This window comes from Microtus ochrogaster, chromosome 18, assembly GCF_000317375.1.
Source record: "Microtus ochrogaster isolate Prairie Vole_2 chromosome 18, MicOch1.0, whole genome shotgun sequence".
Taxonomy (NCBI): domain Eukaryota; kingdom Metazoa; phylum Chordata; class Mammalia; order Rodentia; family Cricetidae; genus Microtus; species Microtus ochrogaster.
The window spans coordinates 29,257,597-29,266,048 of NC_022020.1; positions in this window are offsets into that span (position 1 = coordinate 29,257,597).

Consider the following 8,452-nt stretch of genomic DNA (forward strand, 5'->3'; position numbering starts at 1 on the left):
CTTCAAATCACTCAGCACTGGTTTTCTTGGGAATAGTCAAACGACCACCAAGATTTTCAGATCTGCAGACATCTGGTCTACTGGTCTACCTGTGTTAGTTTCTTTTCTGTTTTAGTGACAAAATACATGGCAAAATAATTTAAACTGAAGAAAAGGTTCAGGGATTTACGCCAGGTTTCTGCTTAGACCATGAGGGCAGCAGGAAGATGTGGCAGGGCACGGCTCTTCACCTCATGGCACACAGAAAGCAGAGAACAACCAGTCAGACATGATTCACCACTAGTATCTCCTCTTAGTCTCCTACTTTGTCCAGCCAGGTTCCAGCTCCTAAGCCTTCCAGACCCTCCTGAAATCATACCACCAGCTGTGGAAGAAATATCTGAGTCCTGCCCCTGGGATGGATGCTTCATATTCAAACCAAACCCCTACCCTCAGAGATTCTGATTCACATCACCATGGGAAGTCTTCGTGTTTCAGGATTTTTATTTTAAGTGACTTCCCAACAGATCTCCCTGAAACTTGGATTGATGACCTTGGGTATAGCACTTGTAGGACAATAGTGACCCTCCGTCATTGTTTATGCCTGAAAACTACTCATTCCTAAAAGCAATTATTTGCTCTTGAGGCTCCACCTTCATACACACAGCTTAGGTACTTAGTACCAAATGACCCTGGGCTTGGGGAAAGGGCTACAGAAGAAATTCAGCCAAGCCTCTTCCCTGTTCCCCTGACAGTTTACAGTTTACAGACTCTGGAGAAGTTTGAACAGCAAAGGGACCACTTTCAAAATCTTTTTCTGTTCTCTGAATGTTAAAATATGCCCCAAATCACGAATGGCCATTCTGCCATCAAATCTAACTGCTTGAAAAAGATTTAAAAGACAGGCAAGACAGAGTGTCTACAGTAATTTAGGGCTCCTTATTTGAAAACAAGAGATCAATAGCTGAAGTGTGAATTTGGAAAAGAACAACAATAACAATTAAAAAAAAACAAGTTTAACATCTGGCCTGTTTTTCAGTAGCTGAAAAATGGAAGCATTATTAAGAGAAAAATATCATAGAATTTGGCACGTTTTGCCAGAGTATGTGTGTGTGTGTTGGGGGGGGCGATCAGTAAGGGAGACTGTAAGATAAAGAATCAGAAAACTCTGGAATGTTTATAACCATCATCATGATGGTATTAAAGCAGCAATACAACCACCATTTGTTAAGGGTTCACAACGTATCCAGTATTTATATTGATTCACAAATGCCATGGATATGTTACACTCTGTTCCTAGAGATAGAGCTACAGGAAAACATTAGGACAAATGCAGGGCTGGGCTTCACGGAACTTACAAGTCTCAATCAGGAAAATTACTAATTATTTTCAGTGATTATAAAGAAGTATAGTAGGAACTACTAGCTTACAATTATATAAAAATTAAAAAGCAAGGAATCTTCTTGAGTTTAATGTAATATTGGCTGCCAACATGTAGAGTAAGGGCTTGCTTCAGAATGATTACTCATCATTCTGTCATCTGTGCACAGCGGCCTTTTATCATGGATGCTAAAGGGAGAGATGCATTTAAGACACCATTTTTCTGTACACTGGAAAACCCTCCATTTCAGTTTTCTTCCGGCTACTCATCCACACTAATGTTTTGAGCAGGTGCTCTTCCTTCTCTGACTCTGAACTTTTTGCACCTCGAAAATGTCTAGAGCTGACTAGGTCAGCAAAGAATATGGTACTTAGATAAGCAACATTAGGTCTTCCTATAAGTACATATTATCATGGTGCAGCCCACACTAGCTGAATAAGAAACTGAAGCATGGCTCCATAAATACGTTCTCTATCAGGTCCTCTAAGGATCCCTGTAATATATTTAATTTTGACAATCAGCAGACCAGATAATTTAATATAATGATTAAAGCATAAAGGCAAACAGATGTGGATTTGATCCAAGCTTTCCAACTCACGAGCAGTGTGAGCACTGAGAGAAGTCATAGATCCCCTCTAAACCTTGCTTCCTCAAATATTAAGAGAAAGCAACAATAATGCTTCCATATTGCTTTGTAAAGGAAGAGATAATGTGAAAAACATATAAATAAATGACTGGCACTAAATTGAGTATCCTCATTACACTCTTTTAAAACACTTCAGCACTGACAATCGAAGATTAGTTCTTAATGGACTTTGACTTTAGACATGAATGCTGGCTGATCCACATACAATTATCAGGTGATTAAAAATGTAGCTCCTATTTCTCAATCCAAACATAATCAAAAATCGGCAGATTTCTGCACTCAATGGTTCTACTGCAGTAAGCATGAGTTGTCACAATTGATGCTTCATTCTGCATATAAGTTATCGAAAAGCCAAGTCCCCCCCCATCTCAAATCTCCTTCTCTTAGTCATGACACTAGGTGGCAAGTCTGCAGTAGACTTGTTTATCCCTGTAGATGAATGCAATCATGTCTCTGCTGGTAACGATACATGAATAAAAGGAGAAAGATCAACCCATACCTCCTAGAAGTCAAAGTGTAGATATGGAAATTCTGTCTTTAGTTAAGGTTTCTATTGCTGTGAAAAGACACCATGAGCACAGGAGCTCTTAACAAGGAAACATTTAATTGGGATGTCTCACTTACAGTTTCAGAGGTTCAGTCTACTGTCATCATGATAGGGAGCATGACAGTGTGCAGGCAGATGTGTTACTTGAGTAGTATCTGAGTTTCCAATATCTTACAGGCATCAAGAAGACACTGGGCAGTATCTGGAGCATAGAAAACCTCAAAGCTTACCCCCACAGTGACACACTTCCTCCAACAAGGCCACACCCACAACAACAAAACCACACCTCCTAATAGTGCCACTCCCTATGAGATTATGGGAGCCGATTACATTCAAATTACTGCACGCACACTCCAATGCCAACTTTACAGTGTCTGGTGTCACACAATATTTCATATAATAAGATCTGAAGGGAAATTCCAGTTTCTTCATGAACTACATTAAATACCTAGGACACTTAAATAAAATTGGATGAATGGGGACTTGCCAACTATAGCTAATTGGAAAGTAGATTTAATGATACAAACACTTCAAAACCCAAAAAGGAGTGAAGCTGCCACTTATCAAATTACCCAAGACATTTTGTTTTCTGGGGTAGCCTGGTTATCATAATTCTTTACTACTTGAAATTTTAGCCGCTCCTTAAAGTCACACTTTGAGGGCTTGAGACTTAACTCCATCTGTTATTTGCTGGCTAACCTTGTATAAATTTCTTATACAAGGTTATAAATCTTCTGAATCCTCAAAATTTAATGTTAGTAATTTAGAATAACTTTTTTTTGTCACAAAGGTTTTTCTGAGGATTGTAGTGTACTCTTGGGGCTCTTTATCTCCTGTTGGTTTACTCTTCCAATTTCAAGGTGAATGGTTTTGTTTTATCTTATTTTATTTTCTTCTGTTATGCTTGATTGTTATCTCTTAGAATTCTGGTATTTTCTGAGAGAGACAGAAAAGGAACAGATCTGGATGGGATGGGAGGTGGGGAGAAATGGGGAGATGGGCAATTGTAATCAAGATATATTGTATAGGGGCTGGAGAGATGGCTCAGGGGTTAAGAGCATTGAGTGTTCTTCCAAAGGACCCGAGTTCAATTCCCAGCAACCACATGGTGGCTCACAACCATCTGTGATGAGGTCTGCTGTCCTCTTCTAGCAGGCATATATGCAAACAGAATATTGTATCCATAATAAGTAAATAAATATTTTTTAAAAAAAGATATATTGTATAAGAAAATAATATATTTCCAATAAGATGAGGAAATTCAAAGTCAATAACTAAACAAACAAAAACCAAGCAACCAACAAACAACAAGCTTTATGAATTGCCACAACAGCTCGTCTCTCACCAATCTCACTAGTCCTACAGCAGTTTCTACAATAATAATTCCCTAGATGAGCTGCTGGACACAGAATTTAAAAGGACGATTAAACTATCTCAAGAATCTGAAGAAATTTAAAGAAGACATGAAACCATTTAAGCTCCAAGGAGATAACAGAAAATGTTTGCGTGATAGCCAAGAAAACATAAATTCCTCACTAAAATAATGAAGACATATCAGAATTTCAAATTCTAAATTCAATAAGTAGAAATATGGAGGAGAACATAAGCTGAAATGAAGATAAAATTGAAAAATAGGATGGGAACAAAAAGGAAATATGGAACGCTATCAAAAGACCAGATTTTCAAATTTTTAGCAAATTATAAGTTTGAGACTAATCCCAAGACAATAATTTAGATCAGATCTTTAACAATATCACAGAAAAAAATACCCAAAACTAAGTAATGATATAGGTTAAAAAATTCTAGTAGAGAGCACATGGAAGCCTCCCTTTGAAGGGCTGGCAGGGTAGTAGACATGACTCTCCAAACAATAAAATTGTTGGTGCCTACCTTAGTTGCCCCTCAGGGGTTGAGAGTAGGCCCTTTGCTGAAGGCAGCATATACTTAGGATCCAGAACTCAGATGGTTTGAGCTGGGTCTAACTTGAATGTTTCTTTCCTGATGTCCAGCTTCTGTGGTCCCACAAAATATTGTGTAAGCTACCAAAGGAGAAAAGCAATTAAACAGTCCTACCCAGCTGAAACATAGATAAACCATGACAATTACAAGCATGGCAAGATACAAATAAAGTGGCAATAAGTGGCACCCACCTGTCAGTGGCAACCAACAGCTATCCAATTGTACGTAAAGCCCACTCTGCAGATGGAATCATGACTGGTATTGAAAACCTAGCTAACTTCCTAGTCTGCTAAGGTCATAGGCCTTAGAAAGAATCTACTACTGTTGCTTCTGTAGATCAACATATTTTTTTTTTGTTACATTAAAAGTCTTTATCCAGCCGGGTGGTGGTTGCACACGCCTTTAATCCCAGCACTTGGGAGGCAGAGGCAGGTGGATCTCTGTGAGTTAGAGGCCAGCCTGGTTACAAGAGCTAGATCCAGGACAGGAACCAAAAAGCTACGGAGAAACCCTGTCTTGAAAAATCAAAATAAATAAATAAATAAATAAATAAATAAATAAATAAATAAATAAAAGTCTTTATCTAAATATAAGTATATATAGCTACCACACCTTGTCAAAGAAGCCTTTCTCTGCTACAAATGAACATCGTCACAGAAAACCAAATGGGTGCAATACAGAGATCTTCGGTTTGTCACAATAGATACATCTCCATCACCGTTTCCAGGGAAAATCATGAGGGAGGGAGTAGAAAGATTATATGAGCCCAAATATTAGAAAGCCTGTCTCAAAACAGCTCTCCTAGAAATGATCATATAAATAAGACTGGAGCAATGGCAATATCAATGTCCATTAACATTAAAGGTGGAAACATTAATGTTAATGTAGAAGGGGGAAAATTTCACCTCTAGACAAAGAGCTACAGACATCTAATGACTATTGGGGTCAATAAGAAGAGCTCCTTATTAACTGAACCTTTAAAACTTATACACACTACCAACAAAACGAACAGTTTGTTGTAGTTTTGTGTGTATGTGTGTGTCTATACACACACATTATATTGTATTAAAATAATAACCAAAGAAAAATAGGCTATAAATTTAAGAATGGAAGGAAATTTGGGAGGCATTCAAGGGAGGGTTGCTTGTAGGAGCTCGAAGGAGGAAAGTGATATAATTTTATTTTAATTAAAAACATATTAAGAAAGGAAAATCATAATATTAGGTTTGTTGATATGCTTCTGCATCTGAGTTTACTTGTTTGTAGTGAGAGAAAAAGCTTTGCTTGGAATTTATTGAGAAGTAAGTTAATCCACCCAAATTACACTAGACTTTGGCCCATAGTTGATGCGGGAGTGATTTCTTATTAATAAAGAAACTGCCTAGGCCCATTTCATAGGCCAACCCTTAGGTAGGCAGAGAAAACAGAACAGGATGCTGGGAGAAAGAAGTTGAGTCAGGGAGCCGCCATGATTGTCCCACTCCAGACAGACACAGGTTAAGATCTTTCCTGGTAAGCCAGCTCGTGGGCTACAAAGATTAATAGAAATGGGTTAGATTAATATGTAAGAGCTAGCCAATAAGAGGCTGGAACTAATGGGGCCAGACAGTGTTTAAAAGAATACAGTTTCCATGTAATTATTTCGGGGCATAAGCTAAGCTAGCCATGTGGGCGGCCGGGTGCCGGGGATGCAGCTCTGCCGCTCTTAATTCAACACATAGTCAGTGTTCAAATGATAGTCATGCTGGAAACTTACCAAAAGCTGTCTCTATCTTGATACAATCCTGTTAGGTAGCAGTTATTGCATGTATGTCACAAATTAAGGACCAAATCTCAGAGATGTTCCTTCATTTTCTGAGGGATATATAGCTAATATGATTATTATATCAAATGATAATTTAAACCTATAAGTGTTAGTAGGTTTATATTATGTAAGTGATGCATGGGTGTTATTAAGATGTCTGATGATTTGAGTGTTGTAGCACTAGCATGTGACAGATCCAGTAAAAAGAACCCTTCATTTAGAAAAATGCCCGAAAGATTTGTTACCTATGATCATGGAATTTCATTTCTTTCTTTCCTCCTCTTCCTCTTCCTCCTCCTCCTTCTTCTTCGTTAAATTTATATTCTACTTGTTAATAAAACAATTCTGAAACCCTAATGTATGAATTTAACAAAGTTAATATTATTTTATTAAAGATTTACATGTCTGGGTTGGGGAGTAGTTACTTAAATTACTACATGCTCAACAGGAAAATTGAGCTCAATATGTTGTTTATCTTACTGTTTTGTAGAGGTGTTTGCTTATTTTCAGTTCCATTTTTGTCAAAATTATATTTATAGACTGTTTCTATTTTTCATAAATAAAAATTACTGGCATGGATGTATTTTGAATTTCTGAGAAAGTTGAGTACTTGAAAACCTTTATGTGTCGTCTCAATAGGATTGTGTGCATCTTTTTGACACACTGATTCACAGTCTGACCATATGTCCAGCAACAATGTTCCTCGTGTTAGACACGCTCATGTTCTCCCTATCCATAATGCAAGGTGAAATTGTCTGTGCTGTTTGCTCTTCCTAGAGTGTTCTCCTCCTTTGTCTATACCCTCCCTTATTACTCAGGAATAATCTTTATTCTGACCTCCTCCAGGATTTTTTTTGTCTACTATTCTGCCTTAAAATGACCATTTCCTTTTTATAAATGTCCTCTTCTAGATATCTGTTAGCTTGTGGTTCTGCTGAACAATTTCTTGGTATTTAGTTTGAGGACACCTCAAATTGATAATCATGGTTTCCAACATTCAGATATGATAGTTTCCAATTTTTTGGCATATTGAGAAACAAAACAAAGTGGGTGGCCTGACAGAAGTGGATCAAGAAAAAGAGGATAAGGGAGCAGAAGAGGAAGGCAATACACAGGAGGAGGAAAGGTTAACAAATGGGGTGAACATTAAGAGGAATGGAGTGTGCATTGACAGCATTGTCACAATGAACTCTACTGCTTTGTACAAATAATGTACATAAATAAATATAAAGATATTGACAACCTTGTCATAGCGAACTCTATTGCTTTGTAGAAATAATGTACATTAATAAATATAGAGATAACAAAAATTAAAATTCGATACTATATAAAAGAAACACCAGTGATTCTCCTTGTTTCATTGGTTCTCATTGGGTCATATGTCTATTCTTGAACAGACAAATTAGTTGCAAAGATGTGGAGAGCTATATAAAGATTGATTTAATTAAATCTTGTTTAAAATGAGAAAAATGGGCATTTTATATACTCTTAGAAACTTGTAATTGGACACTTATAAATTACAAACTTTGTAAATATCTCCTGTATAATGAGTTTTATTTTTCTTTGAAAGAACATAGCAGGATGTTTGAGCAGATATTTGTCTTGGTCTAGGCTTCACTATGTTGCTGGCTGGTACCCACCCTAGCTGCTAGTGCTGTCACTATAGGTGACAAGAAGCTCACTATTACAGCTGAACTCTGATGTCTGTCACCACTACAAAAGAAAAGTTAGAGTAATTAGGATCAGACATTAATTTTAATCAGAGGAAAACAATGCTCATTATAATGTTGATTGCTCAGGAGATGTTTGGATGCCTACAGTTCCAGGTTGAGATGAAATAATCCACATTATGAGCTCTGACTGAAAACAAACAATCTCTAGGAATGCCGTCTTTGTCTCCATGTACTCATGTGTTGATGGAGGCTGCTCATTTGCTCCTGGATGCCCAGACCAGAAATAATCACTGAGAAACTACATCAATTAAACCATTGCTTGGCCAATAGCTTTATTAAGTGTATTGCTAGCTAGCTCATATATCCTAATCTAACACATTTCTGTTATTCTGTGCATCACCACAAGGTCGTGGTCTATTGGCAAAATTTTAGCTGGAAGCGTGCATCTTTCTTTTCTGGCAGC